The sequence below is a fragment of the Gopherus flavomarginatus genome, chromosome 12, assembly GCF_025201925.1.
Source record: "Gopherus flavomarginatus isolate rGopFla2 chromosome 12, rGopFla2.mat.asm, whole genome shotgun sequence".
In the NCBI taxonomy this organism is placed as follows: domain Eukaryota; kingdom Metazoa; phylum Chordata; order Testudines; family Testudinidae; genus Gopherus; species Gopherus flavomarginatus.
This window is the reverse complement of record NC_066628.1, coordinates 51,244,313-51,261,642: the sequence shown is the minus strand read 5'-3', so window position 1 is coordinate 51,261,642 and position 17,330 is coordinate 51,244,313. Positions and strand designations below refer to the sequence as shown.

Genomic DNA, 17,330 nt, shown 5'->3' with positions numbered 1-17,330 from the left:
AGATGTTGACAGCTATTCTCTAGCAACTCACAACAGGCAGCCTCACTCTACCCAGCCTGAGATGCTAGGCCCCGAAGTCCAGCTGTAAATGTTCTTCAGGGAATTTCAGCAGCTACCCAGCTCCTTTCTCATAGGTGCAAATACCTGCTACTCCAGCTGTGCAACCAAGGCATTTGCTTTTGATGCTCTTGGCAAGTGAATCCAACTGACATTTGCTTTGCAAATGGAAGGTGAAAGGGTGTACACAAACAGGTTCACAGTGTCTCATGAGGTTCGCATGCCAGCCATTGGGGCCCTGGGTTCAAATCCTGAAGATGGTGATAAATTTGCAAGTCTTAGGCTAGCCCGTAGAAATTGGTATTTCTCCACATCACACAAGCACAATGCCATTGGCAGAGTTGTGTCAGTCCAGAACAGGAAGATGCCAAAGGGTGTCAGAAGTCAGGACCGAGATACCCTGCCAGAGCTATCCTGGGGCAGACTGCATAGCAGACACCTACCTGGCTTGAGGCGGTGCTTTTAGTCACTCTGTTTCATGAGCACCAGCCATCATTTCAGCAACCCAATCCAAGGACAATGGGGCACCATTCCCAAGAGTCCAGAGTACCCTCTGGTGACAAAGAGGAACCCTTCTGGTAAATGTAAATTGGGAACAGCCTCTCAGAGCAGGGCAAATCACTGTAAACAAAGTCTCTGTTGCTGTGGAAATCATTAAAAATAGATTCCCCACACTCCCCCCTTTGTGCTGCATTTTATACAGCTGGGTTCCTTCATTCCACATTATTATTACTTTTCAATTATGAATAATTTCCTCCCTTCTATAGGCAGATGGATTAAAACTCAGGACTTTCCAAACGAAGCCCCTTTAGGATATATTTCAATATGCCAATGAAGGCAAGCCCACATTCTGCAGTGTTTATGCCACAGGGTAAAATCTCTCTGCAATGAACCCTTCTCATTCCATGCTTCCTTTTAGCTTCCCTTTTCTCCACCACCTGCTCCTCAACAAAGTTTGCTCAAGAACAAAATCAAACGGAGGCACAGGAACTATGACACAGGTGAAACCCCCTTCTGCAAAGAGATCAGCACAAGGTCCATGCACCACATAAGTCCCTCTTCAACCCTGAGGAGTATGTGCATGATTGATTTATTGTCACTCTTGCCTGCCCTCTTCCTCTCCACCCTCGTTTGTCTGTTATGACCCCTTACTCACTAGGTCCAGTGACATGTAGTGTGTAAGCAGCAAAGAGTCCTGTGGCACCTTACAGACTAACAGACGTATTGGAGCATGCATCCGATGAAGTGGGTATTCACTCACAAAAGCTCATGCTCCAATACGTCTGTTAGTCTGTAAGGTGCCACAGGGCTCTTTGCTCCTTTTACAGATCCACACTAACACGGCTACCCTTCTGATATTTAGTGTGTATGCTCTTCAGGCCAGAGACCCTGCATCCCTTGGTTTATGAGGCATCCAACATATCTGGGTGCTCATATAAGAAGAAACACCACCACTGTTGCTCATGGCTTCACAGCCACCCACCCAGTGCCCCCAGCACTAAACTACCCACAGGGCAAGGATCGAGCACAGAGAGATGGGGGACAGGTTTCCCCAATGGGAATGGTGCTGCTATCCTCCTGTCTTATGGAGGAGCAATGAAATCCTATTTTAATGGTCCTGTCCTGGAGCTTTCTTCTGAGGATTGGGATTCTCAGCCTTAACCCTACAAACCAGAGTGAGTGTTTGCAGCAATCCTCCACTTTCCTATCACACTCCTTTCTATGCAGAACTCAGGCTAGCCCACAGACCTGTTCCAAAGCCTGCAGGAAACACTGAACCAATCATTGTCTGCACTCAGCAAGCCTCAGTACAGGAAATTCTCCCAATCAGGAATGATGCCAAAGGACTGGAGCACACTGAACTGCTGTTGCCCAGCATCAGCACAGCCAGGAATTCAGGAAGCGACTAGTACACACCCCGCAGTGCAGCATGCCTGCTAGCAAATGGAAATGCAAGGCTCCATGCAAGGGTGAAGGAAGAGTGAGATCATGAAGCCTACTCTGTTACCCCGTGGAAAATTATTTACCAGGCTTTTATTTTCAATTTAAGTGAATTTCATGCTGACAAAGAGTGCCAGATGGACAAACATTGGTAACCAACACTCTTTATCCCCAGGACAGAGCAAAGGCCACAGCAGGGCACGCTTCCTATATGCTGCCCTGCCAATGTGCTTCCCCTCTGCCCACCTGTAGGGGTAAGCGGAGAGTTCAATCTCCAGAGTCCATTCAGTCCCTAAGCTCTGCTGAATCTGCAGGTGGGTTGTGCAAGGTGGCACTTGTCCAGGAGGCATTGGATTGAGAGTATGAAGAGATCTCGCACAGGATCACTAAACAGTTGTTTGCATGAGCAGAATGACAGAACAAGTTACAAAGCTAAAGAGATGCACAAATCTCAAAGCCCTCTACAAGCCAGAGCTCCAGCTTTAGAGAAGGGAGGGAGTGCTCTGGTGCCTTCCAGAGCAGGAGGTCCAAATGAGGCTGTGTACACCACTGGCAGTACGTGAGCTTGACGAGCCAATCCTTCACTTCATAATTTGCTTAAGAAGGTGGTACATGAACTAAACGTTTGGGAGCCGCTGTTGTAAAGCAAGATTCTCACAAGAGTCATAGGCATGATTTCATTACCTCCTGTTGTCTCTCTCGGGTCAAGTAATGCACTAACTCATGATACCCACCTCCTTTCCTGGGCAAATCCCCATGCATCCCAATAGAAAGATGGAACCCCTTTACTTTCACTAATGGCTGTTCAGAGGTCAGTCTCCTCTGTCATGGGCTGACTCTTAACTTTGGCCCCAAGTACAAATGCTGTAGAAATATTATTCAGAGCTGATAAGGCCCAAAGGGACCATAGTCTGAGCTCTTGGGGAACACAGGCCAGAGAACCTCCCCAATAATCTCTGCATCAGGCCCAGAATTCCTGTTTGAGTCACAGTGTATCATTTGGACAGATATCAGTGTTGACATATAGGCTTCAAGTGTTGGAGAATTCACCGTGTCCCTAGGTAATTTGTTCCAATGGCTATAATTACCCCCACTAGTATAAACAATCACCATATTTGTTGTCTGAATTTGAATAGCTCCAGTTTCCACCCATTGGATCTCATTAAGCCTTTTTCCACTAAATTAAAGAACCATCTACTATTAGAAATCTCTTCCCCATGTAGTTATACTTTTAAACCATCATCAAGTCACTTCTTAGCCTTCTCTTGGATAAACTAAACTCCCAATGAGGCAGGTTTTTCAGACCTCAAATAATGTTTGTAGCTCTTTTCTGGCCCCTTTCCGATTTGTCAGCATCCTTTTTGAAGTGTGGACACAGCATCCAGTAATCGTCTCACTAATGCCATATACCGAAGTCATGCAACTTCTCTACTCTTACTTGCATATTCTTATCATGGACGTTAATCATATTCACCCTGAGAACTCAATGGGCTGCCAGGGGAAGCATTTTAACAGCCAAGGACACCAAGTCAAAACCTACTGGCCTGAGTGGATATGAAAAAGGAGCCCACTCTGGGCTCTGGAAATTTCCACTACATGTATCTGACGAAGTGGGTATTCACCCACGAAAGCTCATGCTCCAAAACATGTTAGTCCATAAAGTGCCACAGGACTCTTCGCTGCACTCTGGGCATGTGTTTGGGACTTAGTCACCAAGGCTGGAGAGATGTCATTCTCTTGGTGGATGGAGGCTCTGAATCCTTTATGCTTAAAATATTGGCTATGAAAATATTTCAACAGTAGCTACAGCAAAGCCAGACACATGATTTGTTCTTAGCACCCAGGACCAAGGAGTTAGGAGCAGGAGCCAGAGGCACCAGTAGGGAGCCTCCTTGCCCCAATTGCTCTGGCAGTGTCAGTTTCCTAGAGGCAAGCTCCCAAAACACCACACCTTGTTGATGATTGAATGGGGAGCAAGGGAACAGAAGTCCTCCATCCCCTAGAACTGATGCAGTTGTGGCATCAGCAGGACTTCCTCTCTCCTCTGCTTGCTCAAATAACAGATCAGGCATTGTTGCTGTGAGCAGATACGAGGAGAAGCAACTTGTCCAAATAAAGTAGAAATAAAAGGGCAATACCCCCAAACTACTGCAAAGTATGTTGGGAATTCATCTATACAGGAGCTTGGCAGCCAAACAACAACAGAGACCGAGGGGTTTGTCAGGGCTTTTTAATACAGAAAGAATCTCTGGTGTGTTTCAGCTTTTCAGAATCATCAAACAGCCGGGCAGGAGATGTGTGGGGGGAGTCCCCCCTGGAGATACTTCCCACTAACACTGCCTGAGAGCACCTGTGTGGCACTTGCACTACTGTGTAACTGAAGAGTTCATCAGAGACAAAATATGCAGCCTCTGCCTCCCCAGCTCAGTCCTTAAAGGCACCCAGCTAAATTCCCTCTGGTCTCCAACAAGGCTGCATGCTCATAGGACCCCCGCTGCTCCTGGACTGCAAACCAGGCATTCGCTAAAGAACAATGTGAGGCTATGTGCTCTTGGTGATGCTGCTGGCAGGCAGGCCACACTTTGTTCTCTCTCACACCCTCTGACATTGAAGGCAAGCAATTTAATACAAGCCCCACCATACTAGCACAGACCCCAGTTCCATTTGATAATTCTCTTGCAAACCAAGTGAATGCAGAGAGAGAGTTTTTGTTAACGTCCTCATGGAATTAAATCATCCAAGAACAGACTCTGGCCTTGGGATGAGGGGTAAGACAGAAATGCAAAAGGCAGCAGGCCAGCGGCAATACTTACAGTTTGTCTGGATCCAGACAGCAAATCCACTCCGATCAGCCTGCCATTGGAAAAAGAGAGAGGGGAAAGGTTTGTGCTGGGAATGCTGGGAGGCACCGACATCCCACAAGTCCTCCCTCACCTCCAAAGAAGAGGGGGAAAGCAAGCAGCATCCCTCAGTTGTGGGTGTGCCTGGCAAGGAAAGGTGGGGAGAGACAGAACCAACTTTCTATACTCTCAATCAGAGGAGGGCCACAGCCCAGCTAACACTGCAGCCTTATTTAATTCACAGAAATGCAATTCACATTCTGCTAGACAAATAGATTGTACAAGCCCTCCGTTAAATATGGGCAATTATGGTAGCCTGCGTCGGGGGACAGCCCTGCCCAGGCTCAGGAGGAAGCAGCACATCCCAATTCCACTAATGCTGTAAATTCGCAGGGCAGCAGACTAATTACCAGTGATTTCATTTCCCCCCCTCACTCTCTCCTCTTTCTGTGGGCTACTGCATTCTCACACTCTCCCCACTCTGTCTGTCTGTCTGTCTGTGTATGTTCAGGCATATGCTCCTGTTAATGGGGGCTTCTGTCACTTCATCTGCTGGTGGAGATTATTTTATCTTGGGAACTCTCTTCTCAGTGTCAGACCAGAGACTTTCAACTCTAAATCATCAACGGGGGGAACAATCTGTTGCAGGAAAACGAAAAATGAAAACGTCAACTTTTTGGTGGCAACTGTTGCGCTCAGCAGTGTCTGTGAAGACGATTCTGGCAGTGATGAACAAGGGGGGAGGGACCCTGGCAGGACCCGGCCTGGCTTGACAACTCAGGAAGCGGGATGGCTCCATGCACACATGCTCAAGGGCAAAGGTGAGGCTGCAGTCATTTATTAAATCACATGCATGAAGCAGAGACAATGCAGGATTGAGACCTGCAAAGGGATGGGGGCAAGAGGATGAGGGGGAGCGATGCCTTTGGCCAGTATTAAATCTAAGTGGAGAAGGATGGAGAGTCGTGTGAATCCACTGTTAACAGGAGGTGCCATATATGCTTCTGTCTAGTGTGGGGCAAAGGAAGCCCTTGGAGCAAGCTGTGGGGGACACAGTCTTCTTCCTGTACTGGGCAGAGGGAAGCATTATGGGGACAGACCCAAGTACCATGTACATGGTGCTTGACATCTCCAAACACAATACAAACACTAACTATTCTTCATTCTCCCCAGGAAGGTTTTACCCTCATTTTATAAAAGGGGAAACAGGAACAAAACAGGGGTGTGACTTGCACCAAAGGGCAAACAATGAGCTGGAGAAAGAACCCAAGAGAGTCCTGGCCCGGCCCCTAGCCCAGGGCTTAGCGCACCAGACCTGGCTGTCTTTCTTCAATGATGCCCCTCTTGAGTACACAGCAGCTTTCACATTGTGCAGCAGTGGGATTTCAAAGCCAAATGTCACAAGCCCTCCTTGAGGAGGAGGAGCCAGAGAACTCCTTCACCTTGTCCTGTGGTGAGCAGGGAGGAGAGGGACACCCTAGGGCCCATCCCTGGGCCTCAGAGACACTCTCACTTCCCATCCACCTGACACTGCTGCAAATTGAGATTCAGTTGAGCTGTACAGAATTACTGCTCCCTGCTTCATCGTCCACACAGGCAGCGCCACAATAATGATAAATAAGAGAAACAGAATGAAATCGCCACATTTTTCAAAATGATCTGTCAAAGTAAAACCATGTAATCTAGTTTCATTAGGCCCTGTCGTCCCAGAGATGACTATGCTGTCAAATATCAGGTAGAGATCTCTCACCAGCTTCCCATCAGTCTCCCTAGGATGGGAGAGGGAGATTGGCTGGACGGATTCAATTTCAGCCAACCCCCACGCTTGCAATGTATCCATCACCGACCTGAAAGCCTTCGGGGGCCTAGTGAGTGATGTATGGCCCAGCACTGTCCACAATGATTTATTAAAATATTACCCAGATGAAGTTAGAAAAGATGCACAATGGGGTTGCTGACTTCCAGCCCCAAACAGCAGGCAGGAGCACAGAGCTGCTGCAGCAGCAGCACCAGAAAGAGGGAAGCAGAGAGGCTGCTTTCTATACCCTATGTGTACTCTGGCCTGGGGACCCCCTGGCACCCCAAGGTGAAGACAGGAAATCAGGTAGCTCCTCACAGGACTAGGGTGAGGGCTCCAAGGCAGGTACACCTCTGGAGCAGAGACCAAGCTGTCAGGGCTGGGCTTCTGCCCTCATACAGGGAGTATTAGGCCAACCTTGAACAGCAGTGAGCCCCAGCTATTCCCATCTCAGGGCTACTCGCTGGCCTAACAGGAACAATGTCCAGTGCCTAGGGTTGTATGCAGCATTGCTGTATGGGTCCCAGGATATTAGAGAGACAAGGTGGGGGAGGTCACATCTTTTACTGGACCCACTCCTGTTGGTGACAGAGACCACTTTTGAGCTGACACAGAGCTCTGCCTCAGGTCTGGGAAATGTACTTAGACTGTCACAGCTAAACGCAAGATGAACAAACAGTTTAGCATAAGTAATGAGCGCATATTCCAAGAGCCCAAGCGAAGTGAAGTGACCCGTTAACACCACTGTAGTCACAGGACTAAGAGAGGCTAGTGGGTGACAGATTGTTATTGTCCAAGTGGACAGATGTTCGTAGGGTGACCAGATGTCCTGATTTTATCGAGACAGTCCCAATATTTGGGGCTTTTTCTTATATAGATGCCTATTATCCTCTACCCCGTCCCGATTTTACACACTCGCTATCCGGCCACCCTAGATGTTCGCAATGCAAACTCACCATTCCCATCAGCTCTAATTGCCCTCCTCCCCTCCCCTGCTGGCAATCTGAGCAGAGGTGCCAAGAACTGAGAGCCTGAAGACTGTGCCCTCCAGGGCAGGCCTGAAGCACACTGTCAGGAAGCGCTGCTGGTGAAACTGTCTGCCTGTTCTGGGGATAACTAGAGGACTCCAGTTTCCTGGGCTGGCCCGCTCCAGCCCCTTTCACCAGCACTGCAATGCACACAGAAATAGCTTATTTACACATACAGTGCTGCAGCAGCGCAGTTGCACCACTGTAGCACTTCAATGAAGACACTCTATGCCTGTTGGGATAGAGCTCTCCCATCGGCAGGGTGGTAAGGTCAGTCTGTGTTGCTCAGAACTGTGGATTTTTCACACCCCTAAGCAATGTGATTACACTGATATAGGTCTGTAGTGTAGATCAGGCCTATGTCTACACTGCAACGTAAGCCTGTGCCTGAGCCCAGGCTCAAGTCTACCCCTCATTTCGCCTACACTTCAATTGCGCTAACCCAGGGCTCGGACCCAGGGTTCCAGGACCCTGCAGGGCTGGGGGGTCTGAGCTCGAGTTAAGCTGGGAACCAGGGTCCAAGTCCTATTGCTTTGCAGTGTAGATGCAACCCTGCTTGACTTGGGTCTCGGGAGTCAGCTAGAAGTATCCCACAATTCCATGGGACAACTTCCTTAGTCCTCTCCATCCCAACAATCTGCAATCCACTCTATAGAAAACAGAAGTGACCCCCACTTTGCAAATGGCAGCAGCTCAGGTCTGCGCTAACCCATCTGTTCTGATCACCAATCTGCAAGTACACAGTCAGAGAGCCTCCTGCGCACTGCAGCGTGGACACCAGAGCCCTAGGTTCAAGCACAAGTCTGAAATGATTAACCTAGAATTAAAATACAGTGTAGATGCTCAAGCCCAGGGCTCCCTGACTCGGGTTAACTCACTCGAGTCCCACTAACCCTGGGCTTAGATATATCCTCAAAGCCCAGGCAGGTCCTAGCTGAGGATTCCCAGGCTCTCTCATTCAGCCCCACAGAGCCTAGGTAGGGCAGCACAGCTGATATTGACATCACACACCCCCATGGGATAGCCCTAAAAGCCAGGACTTTCAGGGACAGATTCACAGGCATTCTCTTGCCCTGCAGGCTTGCCAGCCTCTCCAGCTATGTGGGAATTTACCAATAAGATGCATAAGAGTGACTGACTGGTGACAGTTTAAAATACACAGGAAGAAGGCAGCAGAGAAGGGAAGGGGAGCAGAGTCCCCTTAAGTGTTGGCCGCCTGAGTCCTGCATATGAGATTTGACATGATGGTTACAATTAGAAACTATCATTTACTGACCCTGGAAAGCACACACCTTGAACTCACACAACCTAACAAATCTTTGAAAACTTTACAGCCTCTGGTATTGCTCCACATCACAAAGCCCAGAGTGCATTATATTCTTGGACAAAATGGATGAGTCCCACGCAGATGGCATGGATTGCAACTCAGCAAAGCCACGAGCACAAGGCAGGGTGAGAGGGCTCACATATCTGCATTCCAGATCCCAGCTTGTTGTGGATTTGCCAGTTTGCCTGGCCCTTGCATGGGTGACGGGAGAGGAAGGGCTCAGGGAGCCTTCTCCAACCCCACTTCATGCACTCTCTCTTACCCTCTGCACTCAGCGGCCTGCTCCCTCCCTGCATCCCTAAAGGAACTGGAGCATGCCTATGCCTACCAGCAATGCAAGCTCAAGTATCAGAGGGGTAGCCGTGTTAGTCTGTATCCACAAAAACAACAATGAGGTGGGGGGTTTTACCCACAAAAGATTATGCCCAAATAAATCTGTTAGTCTTTAAGGTGCCATCAGACTCCTCACTGCAAGATCAAGGTGCTCCAACCAACAGGCTATTGCAACACTTTTTAGCTAGTGTAGACAGGCCCTAAAAGGCTTCGGCTGTGTTGGGCTCTGCATGTTGCTGCTCCACCTAAGTTCCTGCATTACCTAGGTACGTCTGCACACGGAACAGAGACCTGCAGCCGCGAGTCTCAGAGTCCAGCTCTACAAACTCGGGCTATGGCGCTACAAATAGCTGTGTAAATATTTGGGCTCAAGCTGGAGCCCAGGTGCCGAACCCTACCAGCCTGAGCCTGAATACCTGGCCAGCTACTTTTAAGCACGGTAGCATGAGCCCCATGAACTGGCCTGTAGACCCAGGCTCCAACTGCTGCAGGTTTCTGCTTGCTGTGCAGATGGACCTCTGGATATCACAGTGTCCACAGCAGCTTTTCATGAGGAGTGAGCGCTCCTTCCAGCACTCAATTGACGTGGGCCAGAGCAAGGAACGGATCAATGCTTTCAGGAGGAATGGAACTCCCCCAGTATCCCTGAGGCCTCCGCTACACTCAGGGCTTACATTCTTTAATTATTTCCTGCCCCCGCCCCCAATATGCTATAAAAACTCCAGGGCCCATTGTGGGGGTTGAGGGCTCGGGGCTTCAGCCACTGGGCAGCTTGGGGCTTCTGCCCTGTAGTGGCATGCCAGGGATCCACGCTTCAGTCCGGCGGGGGGGGGGGGGGGGCGCTGGGGCTCATGGCTTAAGCCCAGTGGGGGAGGCAGCACCAAGGCTCTGAGCTTTAGCCTGGCAGGGGGTTGGCAGCAGGGCATGGGGCTTCAGCCCTGCAAGACGTACCAGGGTTCCCCACGGATTTGAAAATATTTACTGGAGCTCTCCTCCGGACAGCTCCAGCTGAATTTACACCCTGGCTACGCTACAAGGGCACCCAGGCTAGGACCCAGGGCTCAGGAACCATTTCAGCCTGTGGCATGCAGAGAGAGAATGAGAGTGAAACAATTTCTGAAAACTTCTCTGGAGACTAAGTCGTGACTTGCAGGAGGCAATGCTGGCACTGCATGTTCTACAGGGGCACTCATCTAACAAGGGAGCTCTTACAGCATGTACCACACCAGGTAAGCCTGGCCTGCCCCCCACAGGCTGCCCAGGTACCCAAAAAGCACTGCCAAGCCAGGCGAGTCACACAGACAAACGCCCTGCACATACAGGTATTGCATAATAGAGGTACAACAGACAAATAGGTATGCTGCATACCATGGTATGGCTTGGCTAATTAGGTACTTATGGCCCTCCTCATCACAACATCCATGGGCCTCCCTGGACAATATATGACCCCATCCACAGAGCCATGAAAGGCGTATACAGGGCTCTCCAAAAAGGGATTGTTCAGGGATGCTACATGCTCCAGCACAGCAGAGCTCCACCCCGTTCTGGTACACTGCACAGACAAGCATGCTGCATACTGAGGTCTGCCCCAGGTCTGCCAGGGACTTGTGCTTTCCTAAAGGGCCCACCCTCTCGGGGAACACCTAGCCATCTGTTTCACCCTGGATTCAGTATGTGAAACCCTTCTCAGTGCTCTGCCCAATCAGCTCCTTCAGGCCAGCACACAGACTGCTGCCTTCCCTTCTTCTCTCACGCAAAAGCAGCATGTCACTGTGACCTGTGGGCTTGGAAGACTCCAATATGTTTATGTGACAGGCAGCTGTCCATCTAAATACTTTTAAAGCAGAGGTTCCATGTGAGTGACTCTCTCTTCACTCTTCCAGAAATACAAAGAGCCCATTACATTATAATGTTCGGTAGGAAAGGCGGCTGAGGGACAGAAAAGCCTCAGGCTCCTGTGAGCAGCAGCTGCCAATCAGCGTCACCCTTAATCACGGATGCGCACCCAGGCCCACAGGCCCAAGGATGATTAGGAAGGCTGCTCCTTCCTGCACTGTATTCAAGTGAGCAAAGCCATGCCAGCGCTCCATCTGATCATCATTTCCTTCTCCCTCCCTCCGCCAGGTAGAGCTTTTGTCTCTGACCTTCCAGTACCTCTATAAACTAACAAAGGGACACAGCCCTCAGCAAAGGAGGCTGTCAGAGCAGGTCTGATCGGTTGGGTAGGAAGTCCCAGGCTGAAGGCACTTGCAGGCCCTAGCCAGGCTGCTGGCACTGCCTTAGAATAATGCGCTCTCACAGCTATGGGACACGCAAAGGTTTGCCTGGGAGGAAAGCCGAGCTTCAGCTGACAACAGCTGCAATGTCTTTTGCTCAGCTTTGGTCCTGCTACAGGGGGACATGGGCCAGGATTTTGAATGCTTGGGACAGCTGATCAGCTCTCACCCCACTTCACCCGGGAATAGAGCTAGCTGAGAGTATGTGTTGGTCTAGGCACTCAGCTTACCCCAGAGAGCGAAGCAGGGCATGGCAGGGGGGCGGGGATGGGAGGGAGTCAGTCATAGCAAAGGCAGTGGGAGCTTTGATTTATTTATTAAAGGCAAAAATCAGACTCCCAAGACAGAAAGAGAGGAGACTCAGAATTATCTGGGCAAAACGATGGTGCCATGTGCTTTGAATTGACAGCTGGTCCAAGACCAGGAAGCAGGGGCCACCAGTGCACAGCCCCGAGAGAGAATGGACCATGTGTTGTTCTGGCCTCATCCTCTTAGCAGCTGGAGAATCGTTGTTTCCCCTTACTTAAAGGGCACTGGGGTTTGAACAAGGCAGGAATTTATTTACGTAACCCAAATTCACTGTATTTTGTACCTGATCAAAATAGGACTCTCCCTGCTTGGGTGCCAGAATCCTCAGTGAGGTCAAAGCAAGCAAAAGGACCTAGCTTTATCTTAGGCTACGTCTAGACTACCCGCCGTAGCGGCGGGTTAAAATCGATTGCTCGGGGATCGATATGTCGCGTCTCATCTAGACGCGATATATCGATCCCCGAGCGCGCTTATATCGATTCCGGAACTCCATCAATCCCAACGGAGTTCCGGAATCGACAGGGGGAGCCGCAAACATCGATCCCGCGCGGTGTGGACGGGTGAGTAATCCAATCTTAGATATTCGACTTCAGCTACGTTATTCACGTAGCTGAAGCTGCGTATCTAAGATCGATTTCCCCCCGTAGCGTAGACCAGCCCTCTATGACTGCACCCTTTAAAAAGCCCCACCAGGCTGAACTCCCTCCACATGCTACCCAGCTGTAGCACCTGCTGCTTCTGAGACGTGCAGCAGAGTTTTTCCCAAAAGTTGTTCATAACAATATCACAGTCTCTTTACACAGTACCACGGGGAGCTGGTGCTTTACATGCATGCAGGAACATAACATCTCTGCCCCAAAGAGATTACAATGTGGACTAGCCAGACGCAGTAGGGCAAGCTGACCATGCCAGAGGAGAGATTGGCATTTGAAGGCCAAGGGGCAGGTGGGGGCATCATACCAAGGGGTTTAAAGAAGTAAGGCTGGGCACTTTAAATTCAACACAAGGCCCTACGTGCTTAGGTGGGACCTGAGTGGTGCCGAGGCCTTGTTCTGGCACTCTGCACAGGGGCATGTCACCCTAGTAAACATGAGCAAGGAGGAGCATGGGCTGGGGGTGACACATACCTCCAAGTAGGTGGAGGCAGAACCCAGCTTTGTGCGTGTCCCTAGCACTTTGTCTGTTCTGGGCCAGGCCTGACCTTCCATGTCCCTGCACCATCCTTCCTAGCCTGCTGCCTTTCCATTATTTTAATATTACTGTTCACGTTTTCCCTCCATCAAAGCCAGGGCTGCCAAGGTTGAAATTTTGCCTGATGAAGTGTCCCAGTGGCTGTGAAGCAGGAGCTGGGCATGATAGATGGCAGGAATAAAGATGAGAGGAGGAGGAGACAGGCAATCGGCAAGGCCTGTCCATAAATCTTGGTTCTGATGGGGCTGGAGATGAGCTGGCTAGTTTATGGGAGGGGGGAAAGCAGAAGAGGGATAGGCTGATAATGAGAACGATGCCTGGTTTCTGATCCTGCCCCACAGCCAGTGCAGGAGCCTGGCTGTCAGAGAGGTAGTGGAAGCATGCGAATGCACCACTGATTTTTAATGAAAGCAGGTAACAGACTGAATGTCTAACACACTAGGTTTCTCCTCCCTTTTTTCCTGGGTTCACCCCTTTGTCCTCAAACTGCTCTGCCCTCTCCCATTGGCATAGAGTGAGAGTGATTGTACAGCAGCTCAGCTGCACTGGTATAGCTGTGTCTGGAATAGACATGGCCTAAGACTGGCTATTCACCCCCCCCCCCCCATATATACAGCAGAACTACGCTTCCTATGTGTCTCCACACAGACTGGACCTGCTGCTCCGCTCCTGGATGGCGGGACTCTTCCCTCTGTGCATGTCCCCGGGGAATGGGAATATAATTGCCTTCCCGTGCACATATGTGCATGCACACTGTCCAACAACTCTGTCCCTGTTCGCACTTTCCCTCGTGGTAGAAAGCTCACAATACAAGCTGGGGGAGATGCTCTGCCCCTGAAATAAGCAACTCCTCTTGGACAACCTAGTGTTGTCTTGTATCTTCAGGAATTTAGATTTACATGGGAACCACCCTTTTGCTTTGCATCAGACAGCCACACATTCTTGCACAGAGCACTCACCTTACACACAAAACAAACTGCTCACTCTTGAAAGTGCTGGTGAAATGCCAGCCACGTGGCTCTCAGCGTTAATCCAGCCTGCATTCGCACTGGTCTAGTCCTTACAACAAAGGAATGGCAGTTAGGAGTCCTGGGCCCATATTTTTGAAGGTATTTAGACGTTGTTGTGCTCAGCGTTGCAACAACTAACTGATTTTGGAGCCTAAATCTCATTTTCAAAAGGCATTTAAGCACTTAGGAGCCATAATGCTATTAACTGTTGATGGGATTTAGACTACATACCTAAATCCTTTTTGAAAATGAGATTTGGGCCCCTAAATCAGTTAGGCATTGCAATGCCAAACTCAGCAACTGTTAAATACTTTTTTAACTGGGCCTTGGTTTCTACTCCCAGCTCAGTCACTAACTCAATCTGTGCCTCTGTAAATGGAGCAACGTTCCCTACCTCAGAGGGAAGCTGGCATGGCGTAATTCACAGCTGTTACAATGCTTTGAGATCTTACTCACTATAGTATCTAAGCACTGGCCTGGAACGGAAGGGGCTCTAGAATGGAAAATTGTCATGACTGTTTATACCAGAATGGAGAGGGGTAACTAGTGGTGTTCCCCAACTGTCAGTCCTAGGACCAAGCCTATTCAATTTATTCCTAAATGATCTGGAGAAAGGGGTAAACAGTGAGGTGGCAAAGTTTGCAGATGATACTAAACTACTCAAGATAGTTAAGACCAAAGCAGATTGTGAAGAACTTCAAAAAGATCTCACAAAACTAAGTGATTGGGCAACAAAATGGCAAATGAAATTTAATGTGGATAAATGTAAAGTAATGCACACTGGAAAAAATAACCCCAACTATACATACAATATGATGGGGGCTAATTTAGCTACAACGAGTCAGGAAAAAGATCTTGGCATCATCGTGGATAGTTCTCTGAAGATGTCCATGCAGAGCGCAGAGGCAGTCAAAAAAGCAAACAGGATGTTAGGAATCATTAAAAAGGGGATAGAGAATAAGACTGAGAATATATTATTGCCCTTATATAAATCCATGGTACGCCCACATCTCGAATACTGTGTACAGATGTGGTCTCCTCATCTCAAAAAAGATATTCTAGCACTAGAAAAGGTTCAGAAAAGGGCAACAAAAATGATTAGGGGTTTGGACAGGGTCCCATATGAGGAGAGATTAAAGAGGCTAGGACTCTTCATCTTGGAAAAGGGGAGACTAAGGGGGGATATGATAGAGGTATATAAAATCATGAGTGATGTTGAGAAAGTGGATAAGGAAAAGTTATTTACTTATTCCCATGATACAAGAACTAGGGGTCACCAAATGAAATGAATAGGCAGCAGGTTTAAAACAAATAAAAGGAAGTTCTTCTTCACGCAGCGCACAGTCAGCTTGTGGAACTCCTTACCTGAGGAGGTTGTGAAGGCTGGACTATCACAGCGTTTAAAAGAGAACTGGATAAATTCATGGTGGCTAAGTCCATAAACGGCTATTAGCCAGGATGGGTAAGGAATGGTGTCCCTAGCCTCTGCTCATCAGAGGATGGAGATGGATGGCAGGAGAGAGATCACTTGATCATTGCCTGTTAGCTTTACTCCCTCTGGGCACCTGGCACTGGCCACTGTCGGCAGACAGACACTGGGCTGGACGGACCTTTGGTCTGACCCGGTACGGCCGTTCTTATGCCAATGTTGTCTGCATGCCTACCAGGGGCGGCTCCAGGCCCCAGCATGCCAAGTGCGTGCTTGGGGTGGCATGCCACGGGGGCGCTCTGCCGGTCTTCAGAGGGCGACGTCCCGCAGCTCCAGTGAACCTCCCACAGGCGTGCCTGCGGAAGGTCCGCTGGTCCCGTGGCTTCAGTGGAGCTGTGGGACCAGCAGACCCTTCACAGGCACGCCTGCGGGAGGTCCACCGGAGCCGCAGGACCAGCAACCGGCAGAGCGCCCCCCGAGGCATGCCACCATGCTTGGGGCGGTGAAACGTCTAGAGCCGCCCCGATGCCTACACTGCTACTGCATGCAAGGCCAGGGCACTGGGCTGAAGACAGCCAGTCAGACCAGGGCAGGCCAAGGGCCTGGGGTCAGGGTTAGTTCAACACTTTCAGGGTTGTTTTATTCTTCCTGAATGAACTGCTGCAAGTAAGCTTGCACATCCACTAGCCACATGTAATATGCAAACACTGCCCCTTTCTTCCCACGCTTGCAAGGAACACACCCAGGACTAAAATGGACCAGTTGCCAGGTATCATGCCAGAAAGAGGCAAGGTGAACCGAGGTGGGTGCTGGAGCAGCCTCTGCAAACTAATAACTATGGCAGCAATAAGAATTTGTCAGGCACTTCTCTCCCTGCTGTCAGGCTGCCAGATAAGGGTGTCCTGCTGTTATGAAGACTGAATGCCAGCAGGTGTGGCCTTATTATTCAATGTTAGCAATTGCACTAGTGAGTAGCATAAGACAGGTCTGTGGATGAGATTAAATGCAGGGACCTGAGACAGGTAGGGGCGGGCGTGTGTAAGAGGAGGGAGGGAGAGGCAGCAATAGAAAAGTGAGGGGATGGACCAGACTGCCTGAAGGGAAGCTCAGTGTACATGTGTGCACACACATGCACACACGCCTCCCCTACTGATGTGTCAGAATGATTAAATGCAGAATGCAGGCTCCATAATGGTTTCATCAACTTTGCTACTTTTTATGAGAATTTGTTCCAATCCCTTCACTCTCCCTGGCTGCTGTCACTTGAACAGATGCCAGACCAGAAGGAATAATAATCATGATAAGAAAACTTTGAACCATAGCTAGTGACTTCCCAGAGAGGTGGACAGGGGAATCTGAGAAAACTGCAAAATAAGTCATCTCAAGAACTACCTGGAGATAATGTAGGGACCTCTCTGCTTAAATGATCCAGCCCAACATTCAGGCCATGTCTACACTTACAGTTTTGCAGCACTGGTAGTTACAGCTGTGTTAGTACAGCTGTATAGGGCCAGCGCTGCAGAGTGGCCACACTTGCAGCAACCAGCGCTGCAGTGTGGCCACATTTACAGCACTTGCAGCGCTGTTGGGAGTGGTGCATTGTGGGCGGCTATCCCACAGAGCACCTCGTCTCATTTTGGCGCTGTGGCTTGTGGGAAGGGGAAGGAAGTGTGAGTGTCTTTCCGCTTCCTGTTCCAACGCCCCGTGGTGCTTTGCTACACATTCCGAGCAGTTTGGCGGCATTGTGATTCTACAGCGCTTTTTCTGCGATTTTTGTTATAAATGGAGCCT

At 49.6% G+C, this 17,330-nt stretch overlaps 1 protein-coding gene across 12 annotated transcripts in view; it reads right to left on the bottom strand.

Moving 5' to 3' along the window:
• Window positions 1-17,330, bottom strand: part of RBFOX3 (RNA binding fox-1 homolog 3) — a 433,745-nt gene that overhangs the window by 278,170 nt on the left and 138,245 nt on the right. For 11 of the 12 annotated variants that reach the window (XM_050920014.1, XM_050920020.1, XM_050920021.1 and 8 more), the window contains exon 3: window positions 4,812-4,851. The exons of the other annotated variant lie outside the window; for it this stretch is intronic. The gene's annotated coding sequence lies outside the window, so the exon portion shown is untranslated. The remainder of the gene's footprint in view (window positions 1-4,811; window positions 4,852-17,330) is intronic. 12 annotated transcript variants of the gene reach the window in all.